Source organism: Zeugodacus cucurbitae, chromosome 5 (assembly GCF_028554725.1).
Source record: "Zeugodacus cucurbitae isolate PBARC_wt_2022May chromosome 5, idZeuCucr1.2, whole genome shotgun sequence".
NCBI lineage: Eukaryota > Metazoa > Arthropoda > Insecta > Diptera > Tephritidae > Zeugodacus > Zeugodacus cucurbitae.
In genome coordinates this window covers 41600965-41614509 of record NC_071670.1, presented here as the reverse complement: position 1 = coordinate 41614509, position 13545 = coordinate 41600965, and the positions used below count along the sequence as shown (strand labels likewise).

The 13545-nt window shown below is 33.4% G+C and overlaps 1 protein-coding gene and 1 long non-coding RNA gene across 3 annotated transcripts in view; both read left to right on the top strand.

The window, feature by feature from the left end:
* LOC105214666 (paxillin homolog 1) overlaps nt 1–13545 on the top strand; it is a 165271-nt gene that overhangs the window by 77259 nt on the left and 74467 nt on the right. The window lies entirely within an intron of this gene.
* Nucleotides 1–13545, top strand: part of LOC128922085 (uncharacterized) — a 79013-nt gene that overhangs the window by 44730 nt on the left and 20738 nt on the right. The window contains exon 3 of one of the 2 annotated variants that reach the window (XR_008471355.1): nt 6937–7083. The exons of the other annotated variant lie outside the window; for it this stretch is intronic. This is a non-coding gene — a long non-coding RNA (uncharacterized LOC128922085). Of the gene's footprint in view, nt 1–6936; nt 7084–13545 lie in introns of those variants that run through there. 2 annotated transcript variants of the gene reach the window in all.

Below are 13545 nucleotides of genomic sequence, written 5' to 3'. Positions count from 1 at the left end.
GATCTGCTCATTATTTGTTTTGCGCTGGACTTCTTTCCAAAGTGGTGTTCTCAATGCTCCATTGAGTTGTTCTTTTATTTCGCAAAAAACCTCACTTTTAACACGCACTCCTTTCGAAGCTTTTATTGTCTTCTCTTGCTTTTCAGTCAGTTTCTCAATAAGAGATCACTGCTATTGCTGCAGCAGCCTTTCCTTTGGGAGTTCCGCAGCGCTGAAAAAAAAGAATACAAAAATAAGCGCACAAAAGCACCAAAGAAGCCTCAGTCTCAGCCAATTTGCTACGTTAACCCATTCCAACTCGTATAATGAGCATTTTAAATATAATTAACGTAAATGCATTGTTTGCTCTGCTTCTGCTTCTGTTTCTTTTACTTTTGCGCCTATAAAGTCTGGCATTGTGCGCGATCACGGCCATCCACTAATTGTGTCTACGTCTCCGACATAACTAGAATGCATTCTTTCACTGAATGTCAATATGTCTTGTATGTAGGCCGGCTATAAGTGCTGTTGAAGTGTTGGGCCGAATGCGTGAACGTTATTAGTTGGAATTTTAATGATGACTACTTTTAGTCATTAGATGATAACTTGCGTGTGTGGTGAAAAATATGAGTTGCTGCTGAAATTTGTTTAAACGTAAGCCGAAGTGTACTCAGATCTTGCTAATGAGACAGGGATATACCTCTCAAGGATTATTCTAAACTTAGAGGATCTTGTTAATAAGTTCTTATAGAAATCACTTAACTTTAGATATACGTTAAGTCATGTGATACTTCTGATTATATTATATCCTTTTTATCGAGCTCAATAATATCAGTTATTGATTTTAGTAGCTCCATGACTTTTTGAGGTATGTAAAAGCTTTTAACGTTTTCGAAGCTTTCATAATGTTAAGCTTTGAAGCTTTCACCGATTGTTTGAAGCTTTTACTCACTATTAAAGCTTTTTGCTTCATTGAAGCTTGCACTTGTTTTTAAAGCTTTCAGCTGCTTTGTAGCTTTCATTAATATTAAAAGCTTTCTGTAGTTTTCAAGCTTTCACTTCATTTAAAACTTTCAGCTGCTACTAAAATTGTTGTTTCAAATCTTGCACTTACTTTTGAAGCTTTCAGCTGGTTGAAAGCTTTCAGCTGTTTGAAAGCTTTCAAAGGTTTCGGAATACGTTGAAAATGAATTTCAAAAATATTTTTCAATACTTTTCAACTTGTTATTTATCTTCTGAAAGCTTCCATAAGTCTTCAATCAAACTGCATATCGAATAACAGCTGCAGCCAACTTCCACGTTCTCTAAAAACGAGCGTGCCTCCATAATTTGTTTGTCTTCCCGCTATGCAAAATCCAAAATAAAGTGTTGCACTTAAGATACTCTAAAGCAAGTCCGCTTAGCATTGCCCCAAATACACTTTGATTTATGCATTATCTTAACACACAATTACTGTGTCTTTTCGCTTATCGTCGCTCGCATAAAGCATGTATATATATGAAGCTACGTTTGAAATACCCTGAAAGACGAGTAAAAAGCACCGAAATCCGGAATGCGGATTAATCAGTGTCACCAAACGAGCAAACACATAGTTTGGCAGGCCACAGAATCTGAGCCTGCGTCCACTAGCTTGTCCTCTACTCCGCGAAGATGTGTCTACTGGCAATTGAAACTGGAGTTCTGCCGCGTATTTGTGGTTTCCGCGCTCGCTCATCATAAATTGCAACAAATACGGAGGTATTTAATAGCAAAAGCAACAATAGCAACAGCGAATGAGTTGCCTCACATCGAGCACTTGTGTGCACCCATTCACCTGCAAGCAATCGAGTCTCATATTTTTATTTATTTTTTCGCTACATTTCGTACAGAATTGGGAATCGCCGCACTGACATGTCTCATAAGCGTTCCTTTCGATCAACAACGCAATTCATTATTTTCATTAAATTGCACAAGCATACCAGCACACATACCCACACACATCAATATTCGTACGCACTCTTATGCTGTCCAATAAACAACAGCGTTTCTGCGCATGCGCGCACGCATTTCGCGCAGCCATTGCCTAAGTAAGGTGGCGGACAGCAACAACCACGAACTTGGCCATGGCAACAGTCGTTAGTGAGTGCTGGGCGGCAACATTGTGTGATTTCGCAGCAGCCGCGACGACCATGGCTAATGGCCAACTAACATTGCTGCGGCAGTCGGCACTGTTCGTACGGTTTGCTGGTGCGTGGTGCGGTCGGTGGTTGGCGCGGTGCGGCCAGTTAGCCACGTTTACATTGCAATTGATGCACTTATTAGTTGACATTATAAAATAAATGCGCGACACCAGCAGCCAGCCACATACGGCGCTGCGTGCCAGTCGGCCTCTCTCTCTCTTTCGTCATTCTTATGCATCTCCTTCTTGTTTATTGAATTTTATTATTTTGTCATTTCGTTTCATATTTTTATTTTTAGTTGTCCTCTACATTTTATCATATTTTTTATTTTTTTTTGTTCGTTATGCGTGTGCTTGAATTCCGTGAGCGTAGCGTAATGAGTGCACTGCGGAAAAAATTTATCCGTTTCGCAGTGGCATTCGCTGGACGGTTTTTGGCGTGAAGGTGTGTCAACTGCATTGGTTGGCAAATACTTTGTTTATTGTTGTTGTTCTTTTGGTTAGCCTTCTTTGGTGTGTGCTGCTTTGACGTTTAATTGCACGCTTCTGTCATGGTGTTGAAGGTTTTTTCTCTCTTTTTTCTAAGCTGTAGCAGCTAATGTGCGTGGAAGGAAGGTAATTAGGATGAGTTAGAGGGGAAGTTTGGAGTAATGGAAGCTGCTGAGCTAAGATGATGGACTAAATTATCGAGAAATCGGATATAATTTTTACCCTATACAACTGTATACGTTTTCCGAGTAAAGTTGCATTCACTCCTAAATGTAGGCAACATTTTTGTCAGATTTCAATAGGTGAAAAATTTTTGTTGCCTACTTTTGAGCGCTCAAAGTCGTACCAAGAAAATTAATATTAATGCAAAAATGCATTTAGAGACTTTAGAGGGGATCTAGAAGTCAAAATGAATTTAAAGGACAATTTCCGTCTGGTCGAAATTCAGCCAGATCCAACCAGATCGTACGACTTTAATATACAATTTCATGTATACCAATTAGAAAAATATAGATTACTTTAACTATGCTTCGACAAAGATTTTTTGTACATTTTATTTACCGTTCACCGGAAATCGGTGCAATGTTGGAAGGTATAAATATTACTTCAATAGAACCGATTACTGAAATTAAATATTTTTTGGAGAAAAAATGTGTAGGATACCAATTAGTGAAAAAATTTCAACTCCGATTTTTTTGATAGTAAACCGGTTTCCAGAAGTGACTCAGTTTCTTCATACATTCGACTGAGATTCGTTGAGTACGATGCATAGGTTTGTGGTTACTTAAACTCACAGATATTATGAAAAGCAATGATTGGGGGGTTCGGAATGGGATTCAAAGTACAGTGGTACCTCGACATACGATTGCTCGTATCTTGAATTACTCGTATCTCGAAGCAAATTTCCTCATACAAAACAATTGAACTACCATTAATCCGTTCCGACTTCCAAAATGTCACCCCAGTTATTTTTGTTACATGATTTTGCTTAATAAAAACGTATTTATAAATATCAAATATTTATAACACAAAAACAAAAAAGAGAATGTAAAGAAATAAATTAGATATACTCACTGGTCTTTGCCTTTTTCGCTACATTTTTCTCGCTTTCACCTGTAGGCCGTTTAGAAAAAAACATGTCCAAGGAGGTTTGGTTCTTCCTCCCTCTCAGAATCTTCCGGAAATGAGTTAGGCAAGTGTCATTAAAATGGTCAGATGCACGACCTGTTGCAACTTTTTCTGTGTGTTTTTTTCCACGAACTGTGAAACTCTCTTCCACATTCCTAAGATCACCTTTATCTCACTTGTAGAAATAACCTCCTCTTCTGAATCCTCAAAACCAATTTCTTGCATAACCTCAGTATGCTGCTGTGACTGTAACTCTTGTATCTCCTCAGTCGTCAGTTCCGAACAGGACACGTATCTCGAATTTCGCTCGTAACTAAAAGCAAAAAATCACTTGCTCGTCGGCTCGTATCTCGAAAAACTCGTATGTTGGGGCACTCGTATGTCGAGGTACCACTGTATCATTAATATTGAAAACCAAAAGGTACTTCCTAACAAAGAACCTTAGAATGTGTAAAAACCTAAATTTTATGAAAAATTGACACCAGCGCCATCTACCGTTGTTAAAACGATGTGTATACCCTGTGATTATTATTATTACTAAAAATAAAAATAAAAACCGATTCTTTCTACTTAATTTTAAGCTCAACTAGTTATTTATAGCAATTTTTCTCAGTACAATTTAAACTTTTCGCTGAAAATCGCATTCACTTGCCACTATCCAACTCATTAAAATAACTTAGAACTGAAACGGAGTTATGTGACGTCGTGATTCCTGGCTGCGGCAGCAGTATTGGACATATTTGTCCAAGCAATCACTCTGTGCCACTCCATTAGCGCGCTCACTTGGCATGGGCGATGGATGGCGGCGCGAGTGGGCAGTCATGTCACTCAACTAAACCGACGCTATAATAACAGCAACAACAATTTGCAGTTTAATTAAAGAGACCTCATTAAAATTTATGAGTTTTTCTACATTTTATGCAATTAACGAAAAAGCACATACATATCTACAGACAACAACAATAAAAACAATAACAAGTGCTAGTGTGATAGCTAGCTAGCACTAGTAAGCAGTAAGCGCTGAAACAGTGAAAATGAAGGATTTCAGCAAAACAATTAAAATATTTATTTGCTATTTTTTGTTGTTGTTTTTTTTTCTTATTTTTTTACTATTTTTATTTTGTGTATTTTGTACATTTTTTGCGCTAATGATCATAAATAAAAACGCCTTAGCTGCCGCTGTACTGCACTGACAGCAGCAATTCGTGTGCGCTGCTTATGGCTGTGTCTGAATAGACTGAATAAGCTGACTGGCTATTGTTGTTTGTTAGTTGTTGTTTGTGGTTGCTACCTAGCCAGCTAGCCAAGCCGTTTGTCTAATTTAAATGGAATAACAAACTAATTAGTGCTGCTATTCATCGTTCTCGCTGTCGCTGCTGTCACTGCTGTCACTGTTCGCCGTTAGCCGTTCACTGCCGCTCGGCGCTGTTCGTCAGCGTCACGCGCACATGTTGCTCCGCTTGCTCTGCGCCTAAGCATATGCTTTCTTATATCACTATTTACATATTTACACCCGTATAAATGTGTGCATGAGCATGTGATTTGCAATTAAAGTGATTCGTAAGATTTATTTATTTTAATTACATATTTTTTGTATTTTTTATTATTTTTATCTTTGCATTTATTTTTATTATAAGTTTTAATTAAAATGTTTATTGCGCTTTGTTGCCACCAATGAAATTGATTTATTAATTAAATGGCAAAGTGCTCTTGCTGCAGATATTATAGATATATACATACATATAGTACATTTAGTATATCCAATAAAATGTGAAATAGCAAAAGCAGCAATTGGCGAGCGCTAATTGAATCATTCAAAGGTTGTGCATATTTGCAACAAACAAAAAATGTGTTATTAATTAATATTTGAAAATAATTAAAAATACATGTGAAGCGCAACGGGGCGATTTAGCGTGACTGTATGCATATTAGTGGTTGGGGAGTGAGTTGGTGGGGGTTTTGGTGGTCGAATGTGAAGTGAGGATGCTAAATTGATATATTAATTCTGGTAAAATAAGATAAATTGAGAAAAAATTAAAATAAATTAAGAAAAAATTTAAAAAAAATTAAGAAAAATAATTATAATAAATTAAGAGACATGTATAAAATAAAAAAAAAATTAAAGAAAAATATTATTTAATTTATTCAAATAAAAATATCGAAAAATGCAAAAAAAAATTATAAATTATAAAAATTAAAGAAAAAACATAGAATATAATGAAATGTAGATATAAAAATAAAATAATTTAATTTTTTTATTAATTATAAAAAATAATGTAATATAAAAAAATAAAATAATTTATAATTACTTAATTTTTTTTTTATAAAATTTTATAATATTACAAAAAAATTAACTCAAGAGAATGGAGGTAAATAAAATAAATAAAGTATTATAGTGAATGGTAATGAAAGTAATTCACATTATATTGTTCTTCAAATCCCTAAGAAACTTAAAGATAACAAAGCCAGTTAAAAAACTAAATAGTCTATTTATAGCATTTGCGCACAACCTAATTAATTTAATACATTAAGGCTTCAATTGAGAAACCAGTTTTTTGTCTTTCGCACTCGATTAACGATCAGCTGTTATACTTCTAAATCAGCGCTTTAATCGAGCAAAGACCGGTTAATTGATCAATTAACTTCTGTGCGTAAAGGCTATTATGGATTTTTCAGTTAACATTTACTCAGAGTTTAAACACTAATACTGTAAAATTCATATTTCTTATAACCTCCTTATCGTATACCCGGCTGCACTTTGATCCGACTAATAGGGACCTATTTTTACCAATGGCCAGCCAGGCGACTTCCTTGAAGACAACTGTCCTTATAAAAAGCTTTTGAAGTGGACTTCAGTCACTCTAAAATACGTCGGTGACTTCATTTATCAAATTTTCTATATAATTTCAGACTACATTTCCTTTTATTTAAGTTTTTTTTCGAGCCGTTTGCAAATTTGGTCCATTCTTTTTATTAATTTTCGCACGACATCGGCAATTGATCCATTAATTGAGAATAAACCATTTCGATCAGCTTTGAATTACTGAAATTATAATTTTATTGATTACCTGAATTAGAAAATATTTCTCTACATTTTTATGACTACTTTCATAATTGCTTGTAATAATAAATCATTAAATTATTATATGCAAATTATATTTTTATTCTCTTTTTCATTGCAGGTAAGCAAAATCTCTGCTTTTATATGGCAATTATATATAAACTAGTTATATGGTACTGAGCGGGCGTAAAACTTGATATAACCATCGTAAAATATCTCACTAAATACGTAAGTCCGTAATCTTTTCTAGGTTTTCGGTTTTCTACCGCATAACATTGGATAATTAATGCTTAATTTATCATAAAACTATATTTACTTATTTGAAACCATTAGCAATCCTCGAATTATGAGAATTTAGAAAGTCGCGAATCGAACGAGCATTTGGTATAAATCGCATAAACTGGCATAAATAGAAAAAGAGACCACTTCAAGATGCTATGCAAATACTTTCTTTTATTTCATTATCTCCTTAACTGTGTTATTGTTTCTCAATATAATTTTTTTTCAACAGTTATATTCTCTATTATACTCAAGCATTAGCGAGCCCATTAGAAGAGAATCTAAGGTGGCAGCTATTATATTCTAAATCAACTGATTGCATCATTAAGAGTTCATTCATTAACAATTAGCAAATTATTTTAAGTGTTGCTGTGCAAGCAAATGTAAGCAAGTATCAGCTATTACCGGTAAAACGAGTTGTTACCTTTAATAATTTTTATTATGAAATTACTAAGTAATTAAGAATATAATTTTGTATTCAAATAATTAACGGTAATCGATCATTTATTAAATGGGCAGTCGAGCCAGATTGAGCACAACGCAACAGTCAATTTTAATTGACAAGCAACAACAACAACGACAAATAAATATACACATTTATAGTTAATTAGTAATCACAGCAATAATTTATTTACATATTTATAAAAAGCGCGCTGTGTATATGAGGCGCTCGTGCAGGCAATTAAGCGTAGAAAAGCAGAAATCTTAAAGAAACAACTGCGTGGCAGCACATTAAAATACTTCAATAACAAACATAATTCATTCGGTAAATTGAAACGTGACAAAACACGCATAAACAATATAAATAAAGTGTGGAAGTGAAATATTAAATTAAATTGACAATAAATTCTAAATTTCGAAATTTATGCTAATTAAAGTAGAAAAATCAGAAAAATAATTAGCTACTTTGTGCGACTAAAAATAGTGCAATCGATAACTGTACAATGTGGTCTTTGTTGTTTTTTATTTTTTTTTTTATTGTTGGGTTTTTCATTTATTATTTTATTTCTTTTTTCCCCCACTGCCACACCAGCCATTGACTGCTTAATTGAGTACTTTGTGAACTGATTAATAATATAAAGCCATTGTGGTTGTTATACCATGCTTGTTGTTGTGTTTGCTTATTTTTGTTGTGCTCGTAAAGTGGCGTCACTGGCTGATAAGCATTTGCGCTACTAAGTAAGCGGATCACGGATCTTATCACTATGACACACCCCTTTTGGCCCCGCCGAGGGTACTGTTATATATTGTTTGGGTTTGGTTGCGTTGTTGTTTTTGTTGTACGTTGTTTTTATCTTACTTGTAAGAATATATATAATTATATATTGTTAGTTACTATAATTAATTATTATATGTATATATTTTTTTTATTAAATAAAAAAAATTATTAAATTTTTTTATTATTTTTTTTTTAATTGTTATTTTTATTAATTTTTTTTATTATTATTTTTTTAATTTTTTTTTTTAATTATTTTTTTCTAATTTTTTTAAAATTACTATTTTTTTAAATAAGTAATTTTTTTTATTAATTTTTTTTATTAATTTTTTTTTTTATTAATTATTGTATTTTTATTTAAATTTTTTTACAAAATATTCATGCTTTTATCTAATCTTATCTAATATCAGCTAAGATTTTCTAAAATATATGTTTTACTTAATTCCGAAAACTCGAGATTATTCCATCTCCTCAAAATACTTATTTTTCTATAACAAATCTCTCTACAACAAATCAGCCACACACTTTACTACTGCTCATGTTAGCACTTTGTTAAGTCCCCATGATTTATGATAATGAAATCCAAGCACGGACCAGTCATTACTATTTAGTTTCGTTTTAAATTTTTTCCCAACGAAAATTTTATGTGATACACTAATAGTTATTAACTACCTGCTGTCAGTTGAAATATATATTTCTCGTATATATTTGAGATTTAAAAATTTCACGCTACTTTTCATTTTCTTTTTATTTTAACACATTTATTCCTCATTTCGCTCCCCTCGTGTTGTGCGTTTGTCTTATATTCTAAAATATATTTTTAATTGGGATTTCTAAAAGACCACTTAAAATTGTCAACACAATTTATTACAAAAAGAAAATCACCAAATGTCTGGGCATTTGAAAAATACTATAATAGTATTGAATACATACATACATATTTATGTTAGTATTCATCTCTCTGATAAGACAAAAAGAACACGCATTGAATGAAATGATCACAAGTGCACATACTTAGAATGATTTCGAAATTACATATTATATTTGTTGTTTACATATATTTAGTATGTCAGACATAATTTATTTCATTATTTTTATTATATACTTTTTTTTTGTTTTTTTTTTTATTTTTTTTATATTTTTTTTTTATATTTTTTTATATATATATTTTTTTTTTTTTTTATATATTTATTTATTTTATTTTTTTTGTAAACAATGTCAAAGTAATTTAATTTAACCCACAAGTAAACACTTTCTTACGAAATTTAGTATATTTTATTATGTCTATAAGTGTCTATTCCACAATATTTCATTATTTGGGTTTCTAGTTTATTGATAAGACACTGTAACTAAGTATTCAATATGTACAAAACTAATTAAAAAGATGAAAGTGATTATTATTGTATTTCAATGCCACTTAGACACTTGTTAGTGTAAAATTTTATATTTATTCCTATAAATTCTGTCAAATATACTCGATAACATTCAGTATTTCAATTCGAAAACATATTTTTCGTGGCTTTTAAAGACATCATTTAGAATTCCTTTGGTTTCTAAATTAATAGATTTCATTATTTTCAATTTGCATTTACCGAAAAGATCTTTGAAACAAATGATTATCGATCACCGACCTGATCTTAACCTCTATAATGTTATAGGTTTGTTTGTGAGATGACGGTTATATGCAACGCATTTTCTACTTGAGTTCCCAAAACTTATGTATATAAAGTCAATAATATTCAAAGTTTTTCAAAACTATTAGGTTCTTCTTCCGATTGATCTATCAAAACCATACATCTTATAACAGATTATTTCAAAATGTATTAAAGTGTTATAACTTAAACTGATGTTTTTCGTGCATAGAATTGATCCAATAGTCCTTACGGTAGATCTTTATTGAACTGTGATTAATTTTTGTCAAATATATATTACACATTTTTGTTTAGCTAATGAAAGATTACCGACTACCTAAAACTAACGAACATATCTTGATCTATTGAAATCTATTCCTTCTTTTATTATATTCTCACGAGTTAGATATGGAGTTATATATACCAAAGTGATCATGGCGACGAGTAGATTTGGAATCCGGATGTCTGTCTGTCCGTCAGGGCTTCTAATACATTTTTTTACAGAAAATATAGGTAGGTAAGGATTCCAGATATTTTAAAGAATTTTAGAGGGAATCTTTTTCTAAAAATGTCTCCGTGCCAAACATTAGTCATAACTTTCCCTAGCACCCATATACCAAATATTAAGGTTTTCAAGCTTTCAATTGGCTTTATACCATATACCATAGGTGTCAGTTAATAAGTGAGATATCTCAGCAAAATGTAGTGGGCATATAATCTTGGATAGAAGCTGGTCTAGGTGACAAAAATAGTTATAATCGGTCCATGAATTACCCCAGCCCCATATACTATATATAATGATTTTCGTTATTTTAATGGAAGTTATACCGAATATGTCGGTCATTTGTGAGTTATCTTAATAAAATTACATAAATAAATGTCGAGAGTATAAAATGTTTGCTTGCACCTGAATTTGGTCATTCCTTACTTGTTTTTTTAATATTGACATATATATATTTTTTGTTAATAAAAAATGCTGGTTGTTAATTCTGTTTCGAAATTTTTATTGAGAGCACCTTTCGCTAATAAATGAGTAAATTTATTGAAAAGGTGGCAACTCTTTCTTTAATGATTTTCAATTATCGAAAAAAGTTATTTTCAATATTTCTCGAGTTAGACCGACATGGTAGATTTTCGAGATTCATTCGGGGTAAATTGTCATTATTGGGTATACATATCTAATTAGAAATTATTAAAGTGGCAACACTCTTTTATGATATTTGAAAATTTGGTTTTTTCGGAATCTTTTAGTAGACACCTATAATAAAATGACTATAATAAATTAACTTAAATAATTATTATTTTTCATTTAAATTTAAAAATAAAAATAGGTGGCAGCACCTTTTTTTTGAAAAATATAATTTTTTACATATTTTTTTTCGTCCATAAAATTATTGTCCTCTCCTTAAACAACCTCGTTCCTTTGTTCTTATGTATATTCTACCAGAATATTTATATTTTTCACTTTTAACTCTGCGTAGGCGTTAAGGATCTTTTGGTACTATTTCAACTCAAGCATTATGCAAATACCAAGTTCCAGCAATACTGCCCACTCAAAATGCTAATTGTTGTCTCTACTTCAAATCGTTTCTACACAATTACACTTTTGTAAAGCAAGACGACCTCCCCTTCCAGCGAAACGTCACTCTTTCACAGGCATGAATGTGCGCGGTTGTGCGCCTGTGTGTATGCTTCGCTTAGTGCGCATCTCGCTTGCGGCTATATGTATGTTGATATATTTCACTCGTCTGTCTGCTGCGTACAGTAGCACATGTTGAGTTGTCATGTTTCTGACAGTTTGTTTGCTAAATTGTCCTGTGACATGGCTTAGACATAATTTTATGAATAAATACATAGAAGATGTGTGCAACAACAACACTACAACCACAGTGTGTGCACTCACTCACACTTTTTTCACAGCAATTTGTTGCTTTCGCTTGACGGCTCCTCCACATCTCGTTGGGTTTTTGTGTGTGATTCTTCTTTTTTATTGTATTTATCTACGTCTTTTTTGTCTTCGTTTCGCTTATTCCAAATGCCGTTGCTGTCAAAGTGATTAGCTGCATCAGCATAATTTAATAGTGCAGCCAACCAGCCTTGCGACGAAGCGTGCACTTCGTATAGTCGTGGTACAAATGTTAGTTGGTGTGTGTATACCCAGTAGGAAAATTCGATTGTTTTGAGTTGGTTCAGTTCTAGTATTTTTAGCACTATTACTCATACCATCGAATCGATGGAATCTCTGCATTACTTTTGTTTAAGTCGGAACTTTGGTAAAAAATATGATAAGTTATAGACGAAGAGTGATGAAGTGTCTCTATATCTGAAATGATTTCGATTATGTGACGAAAATATGTCTCCAGCTAGAAACTGGTTTAGATTATCTTAGCTAGAGCTCCGATGAGTGACACAAGTGAGTCTCCAGCTCCGAACTGGCTGAGATTATCTAAGCTGGAGTTCGGATGAGTGATGAAAGTGTGTCTCAAGCTCCGAACTGGCTTAGATTATCTAAGCTAGAGCTCGGTTGAGTGACGAAAGTGAGTCTCCAGATTCGAACGGTATTATATTATCTAAGTTAGAGCTCGGATGAGTGATGAAAGTGTGTCTCAAGCTCCGAACTAGTTTAGATTATAGGAAATAAAGCTAGGAAGATTGACGTAAGCGTGTCTCTAGCTCCGAACTGGCTTAGATTATCTAAGATAGAGCTCGCTCGGATGAGTGACGAAAATGAGTCTCCAGATCCGAACTGGATTAGATTATCTAAGCTAGAGCTAGGAAGATTGACGTAAGTGTGTCTCTAGCTCCGAACTGGCTTAGAATACTATGATAGTGCTCGGATGAATGACGAAAGTGAGTCTCCAGAGCCGAACTGGATTAGATTATCTAGGAAGATTGACGTAAGTGTGTCTCTAGCTCCGAAGTGGCTTAGATTATCTAAAATAGATTTCGGATGAGAGACGATCTAATCCTGTTTAGAGAATAGAAAGCTTGGAGAATATAATTTGATTATTGTATTACTTCTTCGATTTCCTTCAGGGTTCTGTATACAACAATGAGCCAGCGAGTTGCTTGGTTGCTAAGTTAGCTCGCTGCTTCCATCATTCAATCGTTTGCCGGTTTAGACCAATAAAAATATAGTATATAGTGTTAGGAGATTGCGCAAACGCTGCGTTTACTGTGTTGTTGTTGCTGATGTTGTTGCCTGCTGCTATGCTTGTGTCTGTTGCTGACACTTTGTGTGCGCTTGAGTACATCACACTCATTGCTTCTTTTGCACTCCTTCATCCTTCTTTTATTCCATTTGCTTTGTTATTGTTTTTATTTTCGCATATTTTTAGAATCATACGAAATGCACTTCTGCGACTTGCTCCTTCTCTCACAATCTTTTCTCACTTTTCTGCTTTCACCTCCTCTCCTCGGGTTCTTCGCCCGCGTCTCGCATGAAGTTGATTGAGAAATTTAGTTTTAAGAAATTAATTCGTTACACTGCACAAAAGCACCGCACCTTCTACACCCCGCTCCCCTCTTCGCAGCCAAGTTCTCTTCTCGCTTTGCCTGCTCATTCGCTGCGTTGCACATTGCCGCGCCGCGCTCTGCCACACAC